Source organism: Mirounga leonina, unplaced genomic scaffold (genome assembly GCF_011800145.1).
Source record: "Mirounga leonina isolate KUSES-001 unplaced genomic scaffold, KU_Mleo_1.0 Mir_125, whole genome shotgun sequence".
Classification (NCBI taxonomy): domain Eukaryota; kingdom Metazoa; phylum Chordata; class Mammalia; order Carnivora; family Phocidae; genus Mirounga; species Mirounga leonina.
The window spans coordinates 10,810,584-10,836,585 of NW_023270305.1; the positions used below are offsets into that span (position 1 = coordinate 10,810,584).

The window sequence follows — 26,002 nt, forward strand, 5'->3', positions numbered from 1 at the left end:
TTTCTTTCTTTCTTTCTTTCTTTCTTTCTTTCTTTCTTTCTTTCTTTCTTTTCTTTCTTTTCTTTCTCTCTTTACCTATCTTTCCAAGTGGAATATAAAGTCCATACATGCTGTATCACTCAGAGCATAGAACATGCCCAGCACATAGTAGCCACTCAAATATTTGCTGACTGAATGAACAAATGAGTAAATGAGAAGTAATGAAAATCCAAAACCATATGAATGAAAAGAAAAAAAAAATGAAAAGACACATCAGATTTTTAGACAGTGAATACTATGTTTGTATGCCTGGGGAGAGGTCCAGATTTGAAAATTCAAATATGGGAATGCAGAAAGTGGATTCAGCCCTGGCTCCAATGCTGGCCGGCTGTGTGACTTTGGATAGGTTTCTCGACCTCTCTGAGGCCCATGTCGTCACCAGTGCAGCAAGGGGCCTCACAGCACTTCATTCCACAACTTTGTAACATAGTCTCGAATTCTCAAATGAGACAGTATAATATAATAATCTAGTCAGCTGAAGATCTTTTCTGTACATTTGGATCAAAACAAAAATGAAGCACTCTTTGGATTACTAGTCTGACATGGCTCCAGTCTTCCCATTCAATGTGAAAGTCTAGTTATAGACATATATGGGATGTCCATATATACCATATTATATAATATGGCCTCATAAAACCATTTTTTCTGCGGGAAAAAAAAATTACTTCGGGAGTAACTAGCAATCTTGTAAATAGCTTATTATGTATCAGTTTAAGTAACTTGACCATTTAAACTCTTAAACTGGTCATACTAATCTGAGCTTATCTGAGCCCCTGGGTTGTTAGGTGTTAGTTCTTTAAAAAGGGGCGCCTCAGTGGCTCAGTCGTTAAGTGTCTGCCTTCTGCTCAGGTCATGATCCCAGGGTCCTGGGATCGAGCCCCGCATCCGGCTCCCTGCTCTGCGGGAAGCCTGCTTCTCCCTCTCCTGCTCCCCCTGCTTGTGTTCCTGCTCTTGCTGTGCCTCCCTCTGTCAAATAAATAAATAAAATCTTTTTAAAAAAAAAGAGAGAAAGCTAAATGTGGGGGTTCCCGAGCCTCTGTTTCCTCACTGCTGGTTGGGTCATTCTGGGTGTCTATTGCCAAACGTGTTGTGGAAAACAGAATCCTCACTTAATATGCCATTCTCCGTTTTTTATTATTAATTCTAAAAATGATGAAGAAATGTTCTGATCATAAATTCTCCTGGCATAGATGATAAAAAAAAAACAAAAAACAAAAACAGAACATTAAAATGCCTTCTGGCTTCGTATATGTCTGTGTTGAAAAATATTTGTTTTCTAAACCTAGCCTCTCTCCTTTTTGGTCAATAATTGTGCACAGTATTTGCTTTGTAGTTTGTTTCATGTCCATTTTGCTCGAGATAATGTCCTGTGTCTTTTTTATTCTTCTGATTCATTTTTCCTCTACTCATTGTGTTTTTTAGCAAAGAAGTAAACTGATCTTTTTTCCCCCCAAAATCCACATTAATCCTTCCCACCAAAAGATTTCTGATGTGCTTTTATCACTAGTTTAAAATAATCCCCATGGGGCGCCTGGGTGGCTCAGTCGTTAAGCGTCTACCTTCGGCTCAGGTCATGATCCCGGGGTCCTGGGATCAAGCCCCGCATCGGGCTCCCTGCTCTGCGGGAAGCCTGCTTCTCCCTCTCCCATTCCCCCTGCTTGTATTCCCTCTTTCGCTGTGTCTCTCTCTGTCAAATAAATAAATAAAATCTTTAAAAAAAAAATAAATAAATAAAATAAAATAATCCCCATATTCTATCTGATGGAATGAGAGCAAGATGGACCCCAATCACATAAAAATAGACAGAGGCAAAATAAACCAAAAGTGAAACCCAAAACAGATTGTGGGTGCAAGGCTATGGCCTCAGTCAACTGAGTAGGAAGGAAGGCCTTGGAAATTCTATAAATCTCAGTACAAGGTCAGAACAGGACTTGATGTTGTAGCCTTGACATCCTGACTATAAACCCTATTTCTGGGGGCAAGGATTATAGTTCCTTACTGGATAGCCCCAGTTATAACATTAGGGAAACATGGATGCAGGAAGCTTGCCTGGTCATCAGAAAGGCAGGTTAGGCAGAAAAGAGCTTAGTGAATTAAAGATAAATTATAATGGAAAGCCCTGTCACTCAGACAGTGAGGACAAAATGAGAAAAAAACCCATCATATTTATATATTATTCCCAAGTGTGGTACCAACATGCAAAGAGCATCTGCAAAGCATGAGTCCAGAACATCCCACGGAATACACACAGAGATTCAAGGATGTCCAGGATGATTCCCTATCCATGAAGGAAATCTCTTTCTCTCCCTCCTAAAGGTTTGAATACAAGCCTAAGAACTCCTCCTACAATAGAAAAGTCAAAGACAGATTTGATCACCTGATGTAGAAGAAAAGCTCTCTGCAGTAGGAGATGGAAGATCGGTTTCCAATCCCAGCCATTTCACTAATTAGATTGAGTAAATTTCTCTTAGCCCCTCCAGATCAGCCCTTCTGTCAACTAAACACGGTGGGTGGGATGACCCAGCTAACATCATGTAGAACAAAAGAATCACCCAATTGAGGCCTTCTTGAATTTTTGAGACATAACACTATGACATATAATAAAATCATTGCCACTTTAAGCTACCAAATTTTGTAGCCACTTGTGATACAATAATAGGTAAGTGAAACCGAATTCTGTCCTAGAAGTGGGATGCTATTGTAACATAACCCTAAGGCACATGGCATTGGCTTTGGAGCCTAGAAGTGAGTGAAAGGTAAAAGAGCCTGGAGGCAACTATTGGTAAAGTGTCAAAGGGCAGCAGGAAGATGTTTCTGGAGGCTGGAGAAAAGAAGCAGTGGTAAAAAGTTTCGTGAAATTGTTGCCTATAGTAATGTAGCAAATAGAAAAAGTATCTAAAGTGCACCTATGTGGCCCAGCCTGTTAAGCGTCTGCCTTTGGCTCAGGTCATGATCTCAGGGTCCTGGGATGGAGCTCCACATGGGGCCCCCTGCTCACTGGGGAGTCTGCTTCTCCCTCTCACTCTCCCTCTGTTTTCTCTCTCTCTCAAATAAATAAATAAAAACTTTAAAACAAAAATAAAAAAATTTTAAGAAGTATCTAAGGAACTGTCAGACCTGGCTAAAGAGATTTCCAGACAGCATATCAAAAGTACCAACTGGTTTCTTTTGACTCTATGTGATAAAATACTGATGGAGAGGGATGAGATCAAATAAGAAAATGTTCAGTTTCATGCAGAATTTAGAGGGAATATAAAGAAGCCAGGACTTACTGTTTCCAAAACAAACATGTTTCCCAGTCCCAGAATCTCTGGATGGTGAAATAATCTCAAAGTTAAAAAAAAAAAAAAAAAAGTCTCAGGGTAAAGATCCTTAAAGGTGTTTTTATAAGACCTTTATTAAGGAGCACCTAAGTGGCTCAGTCATTTAAGCATCTGCCTTTGGCTCAGGTCATGGTCCCTGGGTCCTGGGATCGAGCCCTGCGTCGGGCTCCCTGCTCAGCGGGAAGCCTGCTTCTCCCTCTCCCTCTGCAGCTCCCTCTGTTTGTGCCCTCTCTCTCTCAAATAAATAAAATCTTAAAAAAAAAAAAAAAAGACCTTTATTAAGACTCAGTAAGATTTAAGGGTTTGCCCAGCATGATTTCTAAGAATCTTAAGGATATACCAGGACCCTCTTTTTAAAAAAAGTGGGGGAGGGGGGGAGAGAAGGGCCTTTAAGAACCTTAAGGATAAAATACTGTAAAATGTTTCATCTAAATACAAAGGCATCCAGAATCTTGAAGGCTTTGTCCCACAGCACCCCGTGTCACAGCAAACCAGAGAGGAGCTTCTCTGGAAGATAAGTGTGTGACTTTTCTCTAATGGAATTAACCCCCAAAAAGTTGTGCAAACACTGAAGTTTTTAAGAGAATTGTATTACAGAAGCAGTTAGCTAGACACACTGTCCAAAATGAAAAGACACCTCTGTGCCCACAAAGGAAGCCGACTGAGAAAACGACTCAGCTGAAAACACAGGCTACTCGTTGTGCAAAAGAAGAGATGACTATGGGTAAAACCAAGAGCCCAGAGAACGGATATGGGAACCAAGGAGAACCATTCCCAGGGAGGAAGACTGGCCCCGTCAAGGAAGTAGAAACACGCCCCCAGCTGGATTTTATAATTAGCGGGCCCTATGAACGGGTCTAGACGAGTAACTGCTATGTGCTCCCCATTTTCCTGTTTGGATGAGAATGTCTATTATATTTCTACTGTCCCTACATCACCATTGTCTGTTGGTAGCAAAAGGGCAGATAACTTGTCTCTTTATTTAACGTATCTTCACATCCAGACATACTCAAAGAACCAGCCCTGAGGCATTTCATTAGTTTCTAAACTTTTTTTTTTTTTTAATTTAATGTTACTATGTTATGTTAGTCACTATACAATACATCATTAGTTTTTGATGTAGTGATCCATGATCCATTGTTTTCATTTAACACCCAGTGCTCCATGCAGTACATGCCCTCCTTAATACCCATCACCAGGCTTTTTTTTTTAAAAGTAGGCTCCAGGCCCAGCGTGGAGCCCAACAAGAGGCTTGAACTCATGACCCTGAGGTCAAGACCTGAGTTGAGATCAAGAGTCAGATGCTTAACTGACTGAGCCACCCAGGTGCCCCTCTAGACTTTTTTATATAACAAGATCCTGGACCTCAGCCTAAGCCTGATGCTAGAACGGAATAAGAATTTTGAGAGTCCTGGGAGGTGGTAAATGTATTTGTAAGTGTGGGAAATATAAATGGTTTGTGATAGACACAGGACGTTCAGTTTGTTTGATACTCTTCCCCTTGGAGGGTGCGGTCTCATATTCATCCCTTTTCATCTGAGCTGGCGTTGGTGACTTGTTTGACCATAGAATGCAGCAGAATTGATGTCTTGGAGTTTTTGAGAATCAATCATAAGAAGCCTTAAAGCTTTCACCTGGGCCTCCTACAACACTTTCTGGGAGCCATGAACCACCATGCAGGTAGGCATTCCAGTGGACATTCTGACTTAACAAAGTCCTCCAGCTCTCTGCCTTGAAGATTGGACATGGCATGAAGCTCTCTTGGGTCCTCTGGACCAGCCCACTCACCAGCTGAATATTACAGAGTGACCTCAGTCAGTGCCATGTAGAATTTAAAAACTGCCCAGCTAAATAAGCTCTGTCTAAATTTCCAACCCACAAAATTGTGAGAAAAAATAAAATGATTTCTCATTTAAGCTGTTAAATTTGAGGAAATGTGTTACATAGCAAAAAAGGTCTCTTTCTCTTTGTGGGTCTCAATTTCCTCACCAACAAAATGTAAGATTTGAATCATACCTCTAAGTTTCTTCTAATTTCACAAAATTAGCAAAATAACATGTAACTGTTTTTACCAAATTGCCATAATCTTACTTACAAAAGCATCTACAGATAGTAAGCATTACAAACTTTGTCACTTCTGACTAAAACATCAGAAATAGAGTGAAAACACTGGAGAATTATTGTCCAGACATGCTAACCAACATTCTAGTTGAAGATGGGTTACCAGGAATAATGTTTTTGGAGCAAGACAAAGTAATTTGTCCTCAATAACCCTCCATGGGGGCTAGCTAAATGCACCCAAATTAATTTATATCTAAAACATCTAAGTCTCTCAAACAAAATTTCCCTTGAATGAGGCATATGAAAATTGATCCAGAGATTAATTCCTATCTGCAGATTGGTGACTATGTATATATGTGGGTAAATGCACACACTTCTGTCTATTCATTTAGTACAGGAATTCCTCACTCAGAGTCTATGTACTCTCATGGAGTCCACAGATAGAATTCAGGGGGTCCGTGTGTGTTCGTGGAAAAGAGTTACTCATTCTCCCTAACCTTTAACTGAATTTAGCATTAACTTCCATTATGAATGCAGACACCAAAACAGAAAAGTATTATAAGTGTCTGATTTTTGTCCCCAGTTAATCACCAGTATTTTCACTTCACTTAACAGTTGTTACAGATATCTCAAATTATCACTTATACTCATCACAACTTTGACTTCAGGGTTGTTAATCCCACTCAATATTAAATGCATTAATAAAGATATATATGTAGGGGTGCCTGGGTGCCTCAGTCGGTTAAGCATCAGTTAATTGATTAATCAAGAGTCTTGATTTTAGGACGCCTGGGTGGCTCACTTGGTTAAGCGACTGCCTTCGGCTCAGGTCATGATCCCAGAGTCCTGGGATCGAGTCCCACATCGGGCTCCCAGCTCAGCGGGGAGCTTGCTTCTCCCTCTGACCCTATCCCCTCTCATGCTGTTTCTCTCTCTCTCTCTCAAATAAATAAAAAAATAAAATCTTTATAAAAAAAAAGATTCTTGATTTTAGCTCAGGTCATGATCTCAGGGTCGTGAGATCGAGCCCTGCATTAGCTCCACACTTAGCGCAGAGGCTGCCTGCAACACAGAGGCTGCTTGAGATTCTCTCTCTCTCTCTCCCTCCCTCTACCCCCTGCCTCCACTCATGCTCTCACTCTCTAAATAAATAAATAAATAATCTTAAAAATATATATATATGTATGTATGTTACTATAATATATATCCTGCTATACCACAAATTTTCTATTGATATTTTGAGAATATTTTATCATAATTGGCTTCTTTATTTTGAGATTTTATTTATTCACTTGAGAGAGAGAGACAGACAGCACAAGCAGGGGGAAAGGCAGAGGGAGACAGAGAAGCCGACTCCCCGCTGAGCTGGGAGCCCAACTGGCTTCCTTTTTAATGTTATGTGCTTTAATTTAGGTATTAAAAAACTTTCTGAGAAAGGATTCACGAGCTTCCTGAGACTACCAAAGGGGTCCATGGCTACAAAACGTTAGAAACCCCTGATTTGCAGCCCACACTATAGGCACTTAGCTCACGGGATTCTCCACGTGCTCTCAGAGGCCAGCGTGCCAATCAATACATGTTGGTTTTCTCTCATGCTCTGCTTTCCCTTCCTATTTCCCACATTAGTTGCTCTGAGTATCAGCCCCTGTTTTAGGTTTTAGGTCCCTCTTTCACCTATGCCCCCTCATTCTTTAGATAATTCCAACTCAAATATTATTTTAGGTAAGATAGAAGTTCTCCATTTTATCCATATCCATTTTATCCAATGGTTCTACTGCTACATATATACTATTCTCTCTCAAATATGTATTTCCATGGACCGATCATCTAAGCAAAAGACCAACAAGGAAATAAAGGCTTTAAATGACAAACTGGGGCGTCTGGGTGGCTCAGTTGGTTAAGCGACTGCCTTCGGCTCAGGTCATGATCCTGGAGTCCCGGGATCGAGTCCCGCATGGGGCTCCCTGCTCAGCAGGGAGTCTGCTTCTCCCTCTGACCCTTCCCCCTCTCATGCTCTCTCTCTATCTCATTCTCTCTCTCAAATAAATAAATAAAATCTTAAAAAAAAAAAAATGACAAACTGGACCAAATGGACTTCACAGATATATTCAGAACATTCCATCCCAAAGCAACGGAATACACATTCTTCTCTAATGCCCATGGAACATTCTCCAGAATAGATCACATCCTAGGTCACAAATCAGGTCTCAACTGGTACCAAAAGATTGGGATCATTCCCTGCCTATTTTCAGACCACAGTGCTTTGAAACTAGAACTCAATCACAAGAGGAAAGTCAGAAAGAATTCAGATACATGGAGGTTAAAGAGCATCCTACTAAAGAATGAATGGGTCAACCAGGAAATTAAAGAAGAATTAAAAAAAACTCATGGAAACAAATGAAAATGAAAACCAACTGTTCAAAATCTTTGGGATACAGCAAAGGCGGTCCTAAGAGGAAAGTATATAGCAATACAAGCCTTTCTCAAGAAACAAGAAAGGTCTCAAATACACAACCTAACCCTATACCTAAAGGAGCTGGAGAAAGAATAGCAAAGCCTAAACCCAGCAAGAGAAGAGAAATAATAAAGATCAGAGCAGAAATCAATGAAATAGAAACCAAAAGAATAGTAGAACAGATCAATGAAACTAGGAGCTGGTTCTTTCAAAGAACTAATAAGATTGATAAACCCCTGGCCAGACTTATCAAAAAGAAAAGAGAAAGGGCCCAAATAAATAAAATCATGAATGAAAGAGGAGAGATCACAACCAACACCAAAGAAATACAACAATTATAAGAACATATTATGAACAACTATATGCCAGCAAATTAGACAATCTGGAAGAAATGGATGCATTCCTAGAGATGTATCAACTACCAAAACTGAACCAGGAAGAAATAGAAAACCTGAACAGACCCATAACTACTAAGAAAATTGAAGCAGTCATCAAAAATCTCCCAACAAACAAGAGCCCAAGGCCAGATGACTTCCCAGGGGAATTCTACCAAACATTTCAAGAAGAATTAAAACCTATTCTTCTGAAACGGTTCCAAAAAATAGAAATGGAAGGAAAACTTCCAAACTCGTTTTATGAGGCCACAATTACCTTGATCCCCAAACCGGACAAAGACCCATCAAAAAGAATTATAGACCAATATCCTTGATGAACATGGATGCAAAAATTCTCACCAAAATACTAGCCAATAGGATCCAACAGCACATTAAAAGGATTATTCACCACGACCAAGTGGGATTTATCCCTGGGCTGCAAGGTTGGTTCAACATCCACAAATCAATCAATGTGATACAATACATTAATAAAAGAAAGAACGAGAACCATATGATCCTCTCGAAACAGAAAAAGCATTTAACAAAGTACAGCATCCTTTCTTGATTAAAGCTCCTCAGAGTGTAGGGATAGAGGGTACAGACCTCAATATCATAAAAGCCATCTATGAAAAACCTACAGCGAATATCATTCTCAATGGGGAAAAACTGAGAGCTTTCCCCCTAAGGTCAGGAACGCGGCAGGGATGTCCACTGTCACCACTGCTATTCAACATAGTATTAGAAGTCCTAGCCACAGCAATCAGACAACAAAAAGAAATCAAAGGCATCCAAATCGGCAAAGAAGAAGTCAAACTCTCACTCTTTGCAGATGATATGATACTTTATGTGGAAAACCCCAAAGACTCCACCCCAAAACTGCTAGAACTCATACAGGAATTCAGTCAAGTGGCAGGATATAAAATCAATGCACAGAAATCAGTGGCATTCCTATACACCAACAAGACAGAAGAAAGAGAAATTAAGGAGTCGATCCCATTTACAATTGCACCCAAAACCATAAGATACCTAGGAATAAATCTAACCAAAGAGGCAAAGGATCTGTACTCAGAAAACTATAGAATACTCATGAAATCAATTGAGGAAGACACAAAGAAATGGAAAAATGTTCCATGCTCATGGATTGGAAGAACAAACATTGTGAAGATGTCAATGCCACCTAGAGCAATCTACACATTCAATGCAATCCCCATCAAAATACCATCCACTTTTTTCAAAGAAATGGAACAAATAATCCTAAAATTTGTATGGAACCAGAAAAGACCCCAAATAGCCAGAGGAATGTTGAAAAAGAAAAGCAAAGCTGGCGGCATCACAATTCCAGACTTCCAGCTCAATTACAAAGCTATCATCATCAAGACAGTATGGTACTGGCACAAAAACAGACACACAGATCAGTGGAACAGAATAGAGAGCCCAGAAATGGACCCTCAACTCTATGGTCAACTCATCTTTGACAAAGCAGGAAAGAATGTCCAATGGAAAAAAGACAGTCTCTTCAACAAATGGTGTTGGGAAAATTGGACAGCCACATGCAGAAGAATGAAACTGGACCATTTCCTTACACCACACGCAAAAATAGACTCAAATGGATGAAAGACCTAAATTGTGAGACAGGAATCCATCAAAATCCCAGAGGAGAACATAGGCAGCAACCTCTTTGACCTCAGCTAGAACAACTTCTTCCTAGACACATCATCAAAGGCAAGAGAAGGTGGGAAAAAATGAACTATTGGGACTTCATCAGGATAAAAAGCTTTTGCACAGCAAAAGAAGCAGTCAACAAAACCAAAAGACAACCGACAGAATGGGAGAAGATATTTGCAAATGACATATCAGATAAAGGGCTAATATCCAAAATCTACAAAGAACTTATCAAACTCAACACCCAAAGAACAAAGAATCCAATCAAGAAATGGGCAGAAGACATGAACAGACATTTTTCCAAAGAAGACATCCAAATGGCCAACAGACACATGAAAAAGTGCTCAACATCGCTCGGCATCAGGGAAATCCACATCAAAACCTCAATGAGATACCACCTCACACCAATCAGAATGGCTAAAATTAACAAGTCGGGAAACGACAGATGTTGGCGGGGATGCGGAGAAAGGGGAAACCTCCCACACTGTTGGTGGGAATGCAAGCTGGTGCAGCCACTCTGGAAAACAGTATGGAGGTTCCTCAAAAAGTTGAAAATAGGGACACCTGGGTGGCTCAGTTGTTAAGCATCTGCCTTCGGCTCAGGTCACGATCCCAGAGTCCTGGGATTGAGCCCGCTTCGCGCTCCCTGCTCCGCGGGAAGCCTGCTTCCCCCTCTCCCACTCCCCCTGCTTGTGTTCCCTCTCTTGCTGTGTCTCTCTATATCAAATAAATAAATAAAATCTTTAAAAAAAAGTTGAAAATAGAGCTACCCTATGACCCAGCAATTGCACTACTGGGTATTTACCCCAAAGATATAAATGTAGTGATCCAAAGGGGTAGGTACATGCACCCCAATGTTTAGAGCAGCAATGTCCACAATAGCCAAACTATGGAAAGAGCCAAGATGTCCATCAGCAGATGAATGGATAAAGATGATGTGGTATAATACACACACACACACACACACACACACACACACACACTGGAATATTATGCAGGCATCAAAAAAACCAAAATCTTGCCATTTGCAACAACATGGATGGAACTAGAGCGTATTATGCTAAGCAAAATAAGTCAATCAGAGAAAGACAAGTATCATATGATCTCACTGAGGAATTTGAGAAACAAGACAGAGGATCATAGGGGAAGGGAGGGAGAAATGAAACAAGATGAAACCAGAGAGGGAGACAAACCATAAGAGACTCTTAATCTCAGGAAACAAACTGACGGTTGCTGGAGTGGGGGGTGGGGTGGGAGGGATGGGGTGGCTGGGTGATGAACATTGGGGAGGGTATGTGCTATGGTGAGTGCTGTGAATTGCATAAGACTGATGAGTCACAGACCCGTACCTCTGAAACAAATAATATATTGTATGTTAAAAAAAAAAAAAAAGAAGATAGTAGGAAGGGAAAAATGAAGGGGGGGGGAAATCGGAGGGGGAGACGAACCATGAGAGACTATGGACTCTGAGAAACAAGCTGAGGGTTCTAGAGGGGAGGGGGGTGGGAGGATGGGTTAGCTTGGTGATGGGTATTAAAGAGGGCACATATTGAATGGAGCACTGGGTGTTATATGCAAACAATGACTCATGGAACACTACATCAAAAACTAATGATATAATGTATGGTGACTAGCATAACATAATAAAATAAAATTTTAAAAAATATGTATTTCCAAATCTCATGTCTCTTCTGAGTTTGAAAGTCTAAATTTCCAACTGCATGCTCATCTTGAATACCTTCACACACTTTGAATTAAACAGGATCCTTCATTATCAGCTCTTGCCATCATACGCTCTGACTCACACAGAGACCGAGACATACACAGAGACAGCAATGCTGTGTATTAGAATACTGGGTGCGATATCTGGATTTAATTCCCTCTCCCTCACCCCCAAATCCAGTCATACATGATGTATCTCTTTAAATGTGTCTAAAATCCACTTCTCTTACTTGACCTAGACTCTGCTCAGTTCTTGCCATGATGATTTTCATAATCTTTTGAAGAATTCCATGTTTCTGGTATCTCATTTCTTTCATTCCAACTAGAATTATTGTTCTTGTCTCACATTCCACCTTAACAGTTGCATTGCCTTGATCCATCAGTCTCATTCAGGTGATCTGTGAAAATACACATTGCTGGGCCCCATGCTGGGAGCATTTGATCCAGCAAGTCCATGGTAGGACCTGGAAATTTGCATTTCTAACCAGTTGCCAGGTGAGGCTGATGCTGCTGGTCAGGAAACCCACACGAAAATTACTGCCCTAGGTCACTGGTCTTTAAACCTATGCCTATTATTTATAAATTATATGCATGTTCTAAGGCGCTAACACTGTGCGTATATTAGGAAACACACTAGTTAAGCGTCTGCCTTCGGCTCAGGTCATGGTCCCAGGGTCCTGGGATCGAGCCCCACATTGGGCTCCCTGCTCCGCGGGAAGCCTGCTTCTCCCTCTCCCGCCCCCCCTGCTTGTGTTCCCTCTCTCACTGTCTCTCTCTGTCAAAAAATAAAAAAATAAAATTAAAATTAAAAATAAAATTAAATAATCATAAAAAAGATGAGACAAAACAAATAGAAAATTCAATAATATTCTTCCTGCATCCAAATGAATCATGCTGTATACCCTGTATCAGAGGATCCTGGGAGGGACAGAGATTAAGAATAAGCCTGTGGCTTGAGATATAAAGTCCTATAATCTGTCTTTCTAGTCAATTAGAGCCTATTTGCTCTCTAATCCTGGCTCCAGGCCCTAGGTTACAACCTTAGGAAACTTTTCTAACCTCTCTAGGCCTCTAAGTCTTCCTGTATAAAATGGAGATAATATTAGTAACTGCTTCATGGGGTTGTTTTCAAGATGAAATAAACTCATATGCATAAAAAAGTCCCTAGCACATAATAAGTGCTTGATTAATCTTGACTATTATGATTGCTCCTGGTTAAACACTTTCTGTTATAACCATGCTGATCAGTTCCCTGTTTCCTGAATAAACATCTACAACTCAATGTCTTTGCTTGTGCTGTATCCTCTACCTGGAATATACTTCCTTCACCTCCATTCAGTAAAATCGTTCTCATTTTTCACAGCCCCGCTGAAAATGTTATGTCCCCTGTGACAACTTAGCCAAATCTCCTGGCATAATTAATTGCCTTCTCTTCTATGTTCCCAGAGCACTTTTGGAAGACTCTGAAAACGGCTTCCCACATGTATTATATACAGTTGCTTGCATGCCATCCCCTCCAATATTGTGAGATCCTTGGTGGATGAACAATGTCTAGCTGACATATGTATCCATCGCATTGCCCAAGAAAATTCTTGGCACACAGTAAATGCTGGACACGGATTGCAAAACAGGGCAGGGACACAAGGCTGACAACCCTATCCCAGTACCACAGCACAGCCTGCAACTTGTATTCAGCTATTGATGGTGTCTTCCCCAAGTGACTCCCTACTTCGGCCCCACTTTCTTTGGTCCATTGGCTAATGAGGTCTGTGACATAATAAAAAATAAATATTTGGTCTTTGTCCCAGGTTTCTGGTACACAACTCCTAGAGCCCCTGGAATCTCCAGAGTGATAAGAGTGTCTTTTGCGTGCTAATGAGAGGACTGGTTCTGGGGCTCCTGGGTGGCTTCAGGATTGGGGTTGTTCACAAGAAAAGAACAAACCTTAATCACAAACTTGGAACTTTCAGTCCCATCCCCTAGCTTCGGAGAGGGGAGAAGGCTAGAGGTTGAATTCAATCACCAATGGCCAATGATCTAACCAATCATGCCTATAAAGTGACCTCCATAAAAACCCCCGAACAACAGGGTGTAGAGAGCCTCCAGGATGGTAAATGCATGCATGTGCTGGGAAGGTGGTGTACCCCAACCGCACATGACAGGAGCTCCTGGACTCAGGACCCTTCTGGATCCCACCCCACGTCCCTCTTCACTTGGCTATTCATTTGTATTCTTTATAATATCCTTGTAATAAACTAGTAAATATAAGTAAAGTGTTTTCCCGAGTTTTGTAAGCTGTTATGGCAAATTGTCACACCTGAAGAGGGAGTTATGGGAACACCAATTTAGAGCCAGGTGGTCAGAAGTGGCATCTGAGACTTGACATGGGCATGGAGGCAGTCTCACGGGACGGAGCCCCTAACCAGTGGGCTCTGTGCTGACTCTGGGTACTTAGTGCCAGATTAAACTGAATTGTCGTCTACCCAGTTGATGTTGGAGAAGTGAGCGGTGCGGGGGGAAGCCCCACCCACTTGGTGTTAGAGTGTGAGTAGAATCAGTACAGAAAAGCCGGTTAGGTTCGTGTGGGAGTCTGCAGCCCTCTGAGAGAAACGTGCTGGCTAAGCCCCAGAGGCAGCACGCTGTGAACCAGGCCTCCAGCAGCCCCACGTCCTGTCCGTCGGAAGAGCACGTTCACAGAATGGGGACAGACAGAGCCTAGGAGATTTGATACCTCAATTCTTCATCTCCCTGGTTCCCATAATTTCATGGCCTTAGGATAAAAAAAAAAAAAAAAGTGCCTGTCCTCAGTATGAAAACTCTCCCCAACCCAGTCAATAAGATTGCCCAAGCTCCTAAGGCCCCAGAGGCTTCTAATCTTGTGTTTTCCGTGAGTGAGCACCCTCTGTACAGTATGTTCCAGAGCTCATCCACATCCACTTGAACCACAGGTAAAAGGCGTCTGTGTCTGTGCTCCCTGCTTACCAGCACTGTGGTGCTTGTCTCCACCTGCAGTTCCTTCAGCATCACCTCGTTCCCTGAGTGGGTTTCCTGAGGGGGCTTGCTCTTTGTAAATCCTTGGTGCCCACTGCATAAAAGAAAAACTGAAAACAAATTACACGGACATTTTAATAAGCCAACCAAAGCCCTTCCACCACCTGCTAACAAGGTCAACATTGGCACTCTCCTCTGCCAGACTTGCTATTCAGGGGAGGTCTGTTTACATGGACTCATGATCACTGGACTATTTTGTTGTGAAAGAAAAGCTAGCTTCGTGTCACATAAAGTATATTCTTAAACCACAGCACACAGCATGAGGGAGCCAGATATGCCCCTGTCAACCCTAATGAAAGAAGAATATCAAACCCATTAAAAGGCTAAAGTCCAATCACCCTTCAGTGATTTTTCTTTTCATCATCAAAAACGCTCATTAACTCTAATATCTTTGCTTTTAGGCATGAGCTTCGAGATCTGAACAGAAATTTTATTTGTAATGAATACATTTGACAAAAGTAGAATTATGATGATTCTACTGGTAATAATAATAAACCATATGAAAGGAAACAATGGATTCTGTTCTCTAAGCTGGCAGGGGATCTGTGAGACCCTCTGTCTGTGACATGGTCTCGTGATGCTCCAGAAGCATCTGTATAAATAGTGTGACCATAAAATAATGAGGCTGATTCTTCTAATCGACATACCAGAATACATAGATCCAGAAAGCAAACATCCATTATTGACTTGATCTGGTGATAAGGATATGGATTCTTCTTTTGAATAATCCTGAAGCCTATTTATGAGCCTGTATTTGGTTAGTTTATAGGGATGCCTTCTATGGGATGGGAGGTTATTGTAAGGATACTTGGGCAAGTAGGTAGAAGGCCACAGAGTTATCTTGGAACGAAGAGATTCCAAGTGTGGGTCTACCTAAAGAAGGAGATAATCAATCTCCATGATTTAGACATCAATGTAATAACCAAGATTGCCTTATTTGACTTAGCATGTATATTTCCCATTAGGGAAAATTTTAGATCTCCGCATACTATAGGTATTTAAGAAATATTTGTTCAGTGAGTAAGTGAATAGGTTCAGCTTTGCCACTATCCAACCCTATCAACCAACTGCTCTCCTGATCTTTTAAGAAAGAAGGCTATCCAATCCCACAAGCTAATTCTACAGTCTAACCCCGCAACTACACTATAGGCAGAAGAAGGGCTCATGGAAGTACCATTCCAGCACTGGGCTCCTCACCTTCAAAATTGTTTAACACGAAGGAATAGATTACCACTTATTTCAAATTTAAGCCACTATACTTGGGTGCTACCAGTGACCAAATACAGTTTCAAACTGACCCTAACATATACTACTGCTCCCATTTCCCAGATAAACAAACCAGTTCAGAGAGACTAAGATGCTTGCACCAAACCACACAGCTAGAAAGCACAAAGCCAGGCTCTCAAACCCTGGTCTCTGGTAGTGAAACCTTGTTCTTCCTAATGTGCCCACGACTGCAGTGGCCATGAATCAATAGAGCAATTAGAATTGTTATGTCTATTGTAATATTGAGTTAGAAAAAGGATTTGGTTTCAATAGATCAAAGAGAAAAGAAATTAGAAAGAGAGCCTGTGGGGAAATGTGTATGTGGAGAGTTGCCAGGAGAGAGGCCAGCCAAAAAAGGATTTAACACAATTGCTTATCAAATGGGCAAAGGACAGGACACACAATTCACAAGTGAGGACACGTAATTAGAAGACAAATGGGGAAAACATTTTATTTCTGTAGATATCAAGGAAAGGCAAATTAAAACAACAGTTTTATGCCTTCTCAAACAACAAAGAAAGGAATGGCAGCAGCAAACATTGCCAATGGTGTGAAACTCCTATACAGACGTACCTGGTTGAAAATATAATTTCGAAAACCCATTTGAAACAAATTCATCTATCATTGTCAAGAGTCATACAGATGTTTACATCCTTTATCTTAAGGAAAATATCTGAAAGAAGTATCTTTACAGAGATGCCAACCACGGCAATATTGAGAACAGCAAAAGTTCAAAATTGATTTGTGTCCATGAGCAAGAGGATGCTTATCTTATACAGAACATTAATATGGTAGACTATTATACAGAGTTGGCTCAGGCCCCATCCCCTCCTGTCTGGACCACTGCAGTAAGTTTGTGCTTATCTCCGGTTTTGTCCTCTCCAATCCAGGCTCCACCGTGCCACCAGAGGGGTCTTAGGAATATGGCCCTCCCACTACAGCCCTGCCTGGTGGAATTCCAAATTCTTAGAGAAGCCCCTAGGGCCTCTGCAAACTCTGTACCACCTGCTTCTCCAGCCTCCTTTCCTGCCCTGGCCCCATCTAGAGGCCTCTGTTCCTACTGCACTGAACCCCACATAAACACATTCATTTCCTAAATAAACATCCGTAACGCGATGTCTGCTTATCAGTTGTACTCTTTACCTGGAATATCCTTCCTTCATCTCAACTGGCAAAATCCTTCTCAGCCTTCACAAGCCAACTGACAATGTTAGCTGGGCTTTGCTCATGCATCCTTAGAATTAGTGAGGCCTTTGCCTGTGCAACACCTGACAGTTTGCCTTCAAGACTGAGTTTACTTGCTGCCTCTGTGTCGAGATTTTTTCTTGATTTTTTCCACCTCCACTGTCAGGTGAAATCAGCCATGCTTGTCTTGGGGCCTCTAATAAACCCATGATAGAAGTTCATCATAGCTCCCGTCAGCACTTACTGCAGGTGTTTTTACATAGGTCTCCCTCGTCCAAACTCCTTGAGGTCATGACATATCACCCTAGTCAATCATATCAGCATTTCATTCACCACATTTACTTAGTGCTTATGATATGCCAAGCATTTGGGCTATGCTTTTTGCATTTTAGCTCTATATCTCATTAAAATCTCACAACTCTAATAAAGTATGTTGTTAATTATTCTCAATTCAAAGATGAGGAACCGAGGTTCAAAACAGTTAAGTCTGTGCCAAAGGCACCAAGTGAGCAAATGGTTTCGCCAAAAGCTGAACGCTGATCCACTTGATTCCAGCTGTCTAGCCATCATACCGTCTCATTCTCTTTTCTAACATAGAGCTGACAAACGACAGGTGCTCAGTAATGGTTAAAAAAAATAAAATTATGTGGCAATATTGGTAAGTGCTTAAAACAGAATAAAAGCAGAATGTAAAAATGTATCTATACCTTGACTACAACCCAATTAAAACCAAATGTGCACTTTGGACCAAGACTGCACATGAACCTAGCAACAGCAAAGGTCAATTTATTAGAGAAACAAAATCATGGCAATTTTTAAATTGATTTTCCCTTTGCATAGCACCCTTAAAGTGCATACAGCGGCTAGCTGTTCCATCATCAGAGCTCCTAAGACCATCAAAATATCAACTGACTAGAGGAATCCAGAAGCCAGATGTCCTAAGTGGTTAGCCACTGATTATTCCTGATGGGATCTGTATGCACATCAGTAGATCATAAAAATGGATCAGTAAAAAGGAGAAGAAATGCCAGTTACCTTTTGTCCTGAGTTGCCATACATAAAGAGGACTTGCACAAAACCTTAACTGTGTGAAAAATAAATAAAAGCAGAACTTCTCAGGACCGGGGCACCTGGGTAGCTCAGTCGGTTAAGTGTCCTACTCTTGATTTCAGCTCAGGTCATGATCTCAGGGTCCTGAGATTGAGCCCTGTGTCTGGGCTCCGTGCTCAGCGCAGAGTCTGCTTGGGACTCTCTTTTCCTCTCCCTCTGCCCTTCCCCCCTCTCAAATAAATAATTTTTTAAAAAATAAAATTAATTAATTAATTAATTAAGAACTTCTCAGGACCATTTCATAAAAATTAATCCTGGTGCTGTTTTTCTAAGTAAGCTCTCCACCCTGTTCAAAGAATGTTCTGGAAGAAGAGGAAAGATAAGCAAGAGAAGGAAGAAAAGGGATATGAAAAAAAAAGAAGAAAAGAAAGGAGGGAAATAATTTCTGATTTGACGAAGGGAAAACAAGAAGAGGCCAGTTAAAATTCAAATAAATCGACCCACTGATTTTCTTAAGAACCCTTCCCCAAAACTCTGCATTTCAGAAGGTGCTGTTGCTTAACTTCACCCAAGGATTGGGAAAAACGGTAGCGCGATTAACAGAAATGGGAAATCAAGAAGAGGAGGTTCTTCAGGAAGGAACAGAAGCCTATAAAGAGGACTCCATAAATGTTTGTGAATAGACCATTAAATGAAAGTGTCTTCTTCATTCTGTTTCAGTTTCCAATAGGACATTTTTCATGGCCTGCCAAAATTAGGAATACCTCCTCTCAAGGGGCAAGATTACATTTCAGTTAATTTCCTATTTCAATAAGATAGAAACTGCACATGAGCAAGAAACAGAGGCAGGCTACACAGTTTGCTTAGTCTTGTACTCTCAGTCAAATGCAGGGCCCAGAAATAAGCCAGACCTTGTCTGTACAGCTCTTGCCCTCTGCCTAAGGATGACTGACGATAAGTGGGTTCCTCAGCTGTCCAAGCAATCTGAGCCTCTCTAGTTCAAAATAGGTTGGGTGCAGATCAGAAGGAGCTGGTTTGCAATGGAGTGGAGCCAGTCTGAACATCTTCTATGAAGCATCTCACCCTCTGTATTGTTTCCCTGAGGGCAGAAAGGATAGGTGCATTGTGGGACCCCAAGGGTCAAATTATTCATATGTCTAAGTGAAAATACAAAAAACAAGAGAGCATAATTTCCAAACAAAGAATAATTTTAAGCAGGGAATTTCGAATCATTTCATAATCTTGCTTGTGGCAGAAGTTCACTTTTGTGGAAGGTATCTTGTCAGTCTCTGGGGAGAGACACACAGATCACTGCATTATTGTTTAGAAACAAGAGATCGTATTTATATACTTTAATCCCATTTGCTTCCACGAGCATGAAAAACTCATCCCATGGAGGTGTCCAGGGTCTCAGTCCATAAGCAGAGTTTGCTAAGATGCAGGAAAAGGCTGGAGCTTGGCAGGGTGGGTTGGGTGGGGATAGACTGAGGAGGGGCGGGGTAGACTGAGGGTAGGTGGGGGCTACCTTGGCATTGAGGCCCAGTGGAGGGCTGGCAATATGGGGCCCTTTGCAAGTGTCAGGGAACAGCACAGACTTCTCTTATCATCAGAAACTGACGCCTCCCCACATCCCTCAACAACCACCACCTCCTCTTTTCTCTATCTCTGTAAGTCAACAGGAAAAATAACACTCCTGAAATAAGAGATTCATTTCTCACCAAAATAGAACCTTCTTTTATGTAGCTATACATAAGCTTCCTCACTGAAGCACCAAATTCAAAAGCAGCTATAAGTAAAAAGAATTTGCTCTTATCATAAATAAACGATTGTATATGAGAACTTATTTGCAGTAAAATCTTATGATAAAAATATAATTTATATCCTAGTTTCTCCTGTGTATTTTATGTAATATCCCAGTAAAACAGTTCCATTTTACAACATGTACCTATTAAAATCATTCCTTATAAAACTGTCGGCATAAAATAAAATACAAAAATGAAAGGAAAAAGCAGAGAAAAAGAAAATATATCAAAAAGAGGTGGATGAAGGCAACAGAAAGATGCTGGTGGCAATCCTCCCAGCGGGATATAAATAACAGGGAATCGGAGGCAGGGGAAGGTGCCGATAATTAACTAGGATATTTTAAGGTGAGAAATACTTAAAAACTTTTTAGAGTGTCAGTCTTTTCTCTCTGCTAACAAGGAATTCTATCACAATAAGATTTGAAGACAGGACCTTACCAGGGAGATCAGATGAGTCTACAAAACAAGTCAATTAAAAACAAAGTTTCCTTGAAATGGCAACACAGTCTGCCAAAACGCTGCCTGACATCTGATTGAAATTTACTCTCAGGCAAACAGGTGCTCCTCCCATTTAAAGGTGGAGCTGCAGCCTGCTAGCCAAGGACCCCTTAAAACCAGCTCATTAGATCTGTCATTGTTAGGCTGTATTTGGTTTCAAATTTACAGAAAACTTGCAAGACTAATTAAAAGAATTCTAGATACCCATCCTCCAGATTCTACAACTGTTAACATTCTACCACATTCTGTGTGTGTGTGTGTGTGTGTGTGTCTGATCACTGGAGAGTAAGTTGTAGATTTATGATACCCATTTACCCCTAAAACTTCAGTGTGTATTATTTTTGAGCACTCTCTTAAATAACTAGGATAAAAATGATCAAAATCAGGAAAATCATATTTCATATTATCTAATCTATAGATCTTATTCAAATTTGTCAACTGCCCTGACAACAGCCCCTATGTTTTTTAAAAAAATGCGGTAACTAAAGAAGGAAGGAAAATCAAAAGAAAATTCTGGTCCAGGATCCAATACAGGATTACACACTGCATCCAACTATCATATCTCTTTTTTCTCCCTTAATCTGGAACAGTCTCACTCTCTTTGTTTTCCTGACCTTCACTTTTTGAAGAGTACCAGCCAGTTATTCTGTAGAATAACTTGCTTTTGTCTGCCACTTCCTTATGATTATATTTGGATCATACATTTTTGGCAGGAATGTCACAGAGGTGATTTTACTTTCTCAGCATATTGTATCAGGAGGCATATGTTGATGTGTCCCATAAATGGGGCTAACCTTGATCATTTTGTGAAACCGGGGCCCATTGTAAAATTAGTGCTTTTTATTTTGTAATTAAGAGGTGGAGATACTTTAAAAAAATTTTTTTTAAATAAAAAAAATAAGTGGAGATACTTTGAGATTAAGCAAATATCCTGTCCTCATCAAATTTTCACCCACTGATTTCAGCATCTATTGTTGACCCTTGCCTAAGCCAATGATGGGGCCAAATGGGAAGGGACACCATGCCCCATGGAAGGGGTATATCATTACCTCTGAGGGATCCGATGGGTTAATTTTTGACTTGGAAAATAAAGCAGTACCTATTTTTACTACAATCTATTGAAGAACGAAAAGATCCACAAAATTGTCTTAGTTAATGGGACTCTATAGAACATAGAATCCATTTTCTGTTCATCAATAATTCTCAATGGAAGGGTAGAGTTTTTATTGCTATCAGAAAGGTCATAGGCTTAGAAAAATGGAGAAACACTGTACTAGATGCTTTCAAGAGAAATTAACCTCCAGTTTAAAAAACGAAATAGCTATTTTCTCCTGAGTAGCTGTTCAGTTTTCATGGAAAGACACTTGGAATTATGTAACCAACCACGTTTTTTTTCTTTTGACAACATCTGCTAGAAACTGTAGAGCCTAAAGTATGTCCAATTCAGAGTGATGGGTCTTTTAAGCTTGCATTTGGGGATTCATTTCTGGACGCTTTATGTTTCCAGCTAGTTTTTCTTTCTTCTTTTGCTCTAATTTCTTATTTATGCATCTTGTTTTATTACAGATTTTTGTAGCCAAATTGAAACTTTGAGGACTAACATAGGCATACAAACTAATAAAATAGCCTATGCTTTGTTTCACTAGTTGATCTGTCTCAAATGCCCAGAAATCAAATTTCTTATCACCTAGGGCTATCTTATTTTGTTCCACTTGACATGACATGTTGAAGGAGGGGCTTGTGAAAGAACTCGTGAGAAACTTTAAGTCAATGTCATTGGCTAATTCAGTGGCTTATGCTTTCCAGGACCCCAAGTAATGAAATTCGTTACTGCTGGTCACATGGAATGGGTCTTTCTTGGTGCAGGTTCAAGAGCACCCAACCAGGCATCAGAAGGCCCATGGATGGTGCCATTCCAGCTCTGCCATACACTAGGCATGTGACCTCAGTTGGTTAAGCGACTGCCTTCAGCTCAGGTCATGATCCTGGAGTCCCTGGATCGAGTCCCGCATCGGGCTCCCTGCTCAGCAGGGAGCCTGCTTCTGCCTCTGACCCTCCCCCCTCTCATGTGCTCTCTCTCTCTCATTCTCTCTGTCTCAAATAAATAAATAAAATCTTTAAAAAAAAAAAAAAAAGAAAGAAAAGAGCTCGAACGCAGGAAGCAACCAGGTGTGCTCACGGGATTGCAAGAGGCCAGTGTGGCTAACGGATGTCTGTGCAGGTGGGAGAGGTGGAGGGACAGGGAGGTGCAGCCTTCAGAAGCCAATTTCTCCGCAGCCTTTGCGCCAGGAACACTGGGCTCCTCAAGTCCACAAACCTGGAGGCGCCTCCTGGACCTGCTTCTCGCCCATCATGGTGAAGGCACTTAACCACTCACTGCTGCAGCTTTCTCATATACAAAACAGGACTAATATTAGCAGCTACTTCATAAAACTGTGTGAGAAGTGAGTGCGATCCTGCTTCAGCCCTGTGCTGGGACAGGTGAGCTCTCCAGAAGGATTAGCTATTATTTTCTGGTCCACTCCGACTCCTCCATTGACTGAACATCCACGGCCCTCACCAAATAAGCTGCACAACTCAGGATGCAAGGATATTTTATAAAACTCTTCCATTAAGATAAGCAGTGAACTCCTCAAGGATAGAGAATCTAACACAGTGCCTAGCACAGAGATGCACACAGCAGGTGCTCAGCAGATATCTAACCAGAGTAAGTATGTGTGCAGGGTGGTTCCTGACTGCAGTAAAAGGCAGCCATGAAAGGCAGGCAGTAAATCACGCTCCCTATGCCCAGCTCTCTACACAATTCACAACGGGCACAACTTGTTTTTAAACCCAAGCTCTGTGAGATGTTTTTAGATCATCCTAACATATTCGGATGCATGCTCGCCTTAAGTAATGTGTTGTCTCAGGAGTGAGTCCCTGGCTCTGCCATAATAGCTGATTTTTATCAACAATTAGGAAAAGAGGCATTTGTCTGATTACTTGCCCAGTTTCTGAACAAATGGCCCCTCAGCCAACCATTGCAAATATCTCCCCCCCCCCCCCCCCCGCCGCACCACCCGTGTTTCCAAGTTCAGACTTCACATTCTGCTCATGCTAGGAATGTAATCAAGTCCCTCCATGGAGATAAGTTAATTATCTCCTCGGGCTATGAACAAACACACGAGTGTGGTTTCTGACCATGTTGCCTAATGAGAGGACACCCCAGAGGAGCTGGAGGGCTTGTCAGCTTCCACCCCAGGGCCATATGTGGCATCTGGGAGCCATGGTCCAAACCGAGCTGGCCTTTAGTCCCCAGGTTCCTCCTCACACCTGCTTTTGGCAATGCAGCGCTGGACACAGAACTTGGCTCTCTCCATTTTTCTGCAGCCAGCCTTGTTGTGCCCCAGATGGCCGGGGCTGGGCCCCTGGAGCCCACCCCACACCCTCTGCAGCCCAGCACATCTCTCAGCCCCGGATGTCCCTCCGGAAAGCTGATCCAGCTCTGCTGAGCCTCCCGAGATAGATAAGGGAGGAAATCAGCTTTTCTGTCGTCCATCACCAGGCTGCCAGGGACAGCAGGACCCAAAGACTCACATAAATCACCCGCCTATCTCCATGTTTTAAACTTCAGCTTTAATCCAGCTCCGAGTGGGATTAGCTGCCTCAGAGACTGCTAATTGCCAGATGGCTGTTGAGAGCCGCCCGCAGAAACATGTGTGTCAGAGCTTGCCATGGGACCTCAGAAAGTCAGAACTGGAGGGGACCTCAGCGAGGCAGACCAACCCTTCACTTCTCCATCCTCACAGTGGGGACATGGTCCAGGTGCTAGCCCTGGGACCCACAGTGAGTTAACAGCACATGTGTGGGACCTTCCCGAGGGTCTCAGTGAATTGAAAGGAGAGAAAAGCATTGAGGGACAGCAGTGGGTTTCCAGGTGATGATGCCCCGCTGCCCCCAGAGAGGGGCAGAAGCAAAGAGGCAAAATTAATTTCTTGAATACCTCCTATATTCCAGACACGATGTCAGCTGTTTTCGTGTGTAAGGCCTGGGTTCTAATCCCCGATCTGCCACTGACCATCCATGTGACTCTGGGCAAGTCACTTCTGCTCTAGGGAAGTCTTAAGCCCTCCTGTGCAGATTGAGGAGGGAAGACTGGATGATCGCTAAAACCGTGGTTCTCACTCCTAATGTGCACCGGAGTCCCCTGCTGGACTTGTTAGAATACACATTGCTGGGTCCCATGCTCAGTTTCTGATTCAGGGGGTATAGAATGGGCCTCAGAATATTCATGGCAAGCAAGCTCCCAAGTGATGCTGCTCAGCTCAGACCACACCTAGAGGTGCACCGTAAGATACAGCCACAAACATTAGACAGCGTGAGTGAACCCATGAACAGGAAACACACACATACACATATACCCACTTTGAAAAAAAAGGGTAAAATAAAAGAGCCCCAAACTAGGAAATCAATGCCAATGGATCCAAGCCTATAGGTTTTCTTCAACTCTTAAAAACAACTTGAACCCTCACGTGTTGCAAGCCAAATCTGAACTCAAGTGTTATGTCCAATGGCCCAAGTCCTTTCCTTGGAGAAGAATCAAGCGCTGTCTTACACCCAGGGGGCCTACAAGCCTGAACGACAGGAGTTCATTAATACAGTCACACTCAGATGGAGACCCGGATGGTGTCCCAGGGAAGCATGTGAAGTATCTTTGGCATCTGGTACATCCAGACATTTGCTCTATCTTCTATGAGGACTGTAACCAGTGAGGGTACCACTGGGATGGAGACAATGCAGGAGTGTTTACCATCTCTTCTCAGGTATGTCCAGAGGTCCACCTCCCCTAAGTCCCCACTCAGAGCACTGCCAACCTCCCAGGACATCTGCAGATAGTTTCCAGGAAATTTCTCAAACGTTTATCAACCCAAAGAAAATATGCATATATTGAAAAGCTCAGAAAAATACTTGGAGTGCTCCTAGGGGAAATGTTTGATTCTTGACAAACTCATGAGCCAAATATCCAAGATCAAAGCTACTTAGGAACAGTCTTCTGGATCTTATAGAACAACAAAAATTTGCCCAGGAAAAGGAAATCAGTGAACTTTCACAGGGCTCTGCTTCTCGGGCAAGGTGTGGCGTGGCTAAAATCCAAGTAAGTGTGACATTAATGTTTCTGGCCTCTGGTCCTATAGGCACGTCCACTGTCATTGTAGACAGGGTAAGTGATGTAGCCGAGGATGGGAGTCAACGTGAAAGAAAATCCCTCCTTCCCCAAGTCCCCATCATGAGGCACCCAACAGGCTTAACCTAGGGCTGGAGAGAGAGTTAGTGAAAACTTGGCATTGATATCAAGTGAAATAGAAGCTAAAATATTTATTTGATGTAACATTAATAGAATTTAAAGGGGTCTATATTCCACAGAAGTTACCAAAAAGAAAATCAGACTATACACCACGTGGATGAAGAAAAGCAGAAGCAAATCACCACCACCACCCAAAAAAAGGAGGCATAAATGAGAGATAGTAAAAAGGA

General features: G+C 41.8%; 1 long non-coding RNA gene across 1 annotated transcript in view; it reads right to left on the reverse strand.

Annotated features, from left to right (window-relative positions):
• LOC118007633 overlaps nucleotides 1–26,002 on the reverse strand; it is a 289,725-nt gene that overhangs the window by 158,258 nt on the left and 105,465 nt on the right. The window contains exon 2 of the long non-coding RNA XR_004678445.1: nucleotides 14,619–14,721. This is a non-coding gene — a long non-coding RNA (uncharacterized LOC118007633). The remainder of the gene's footprint in view (nucleotides 1–14,618; nucleotides 14,722–26,002) is intronic.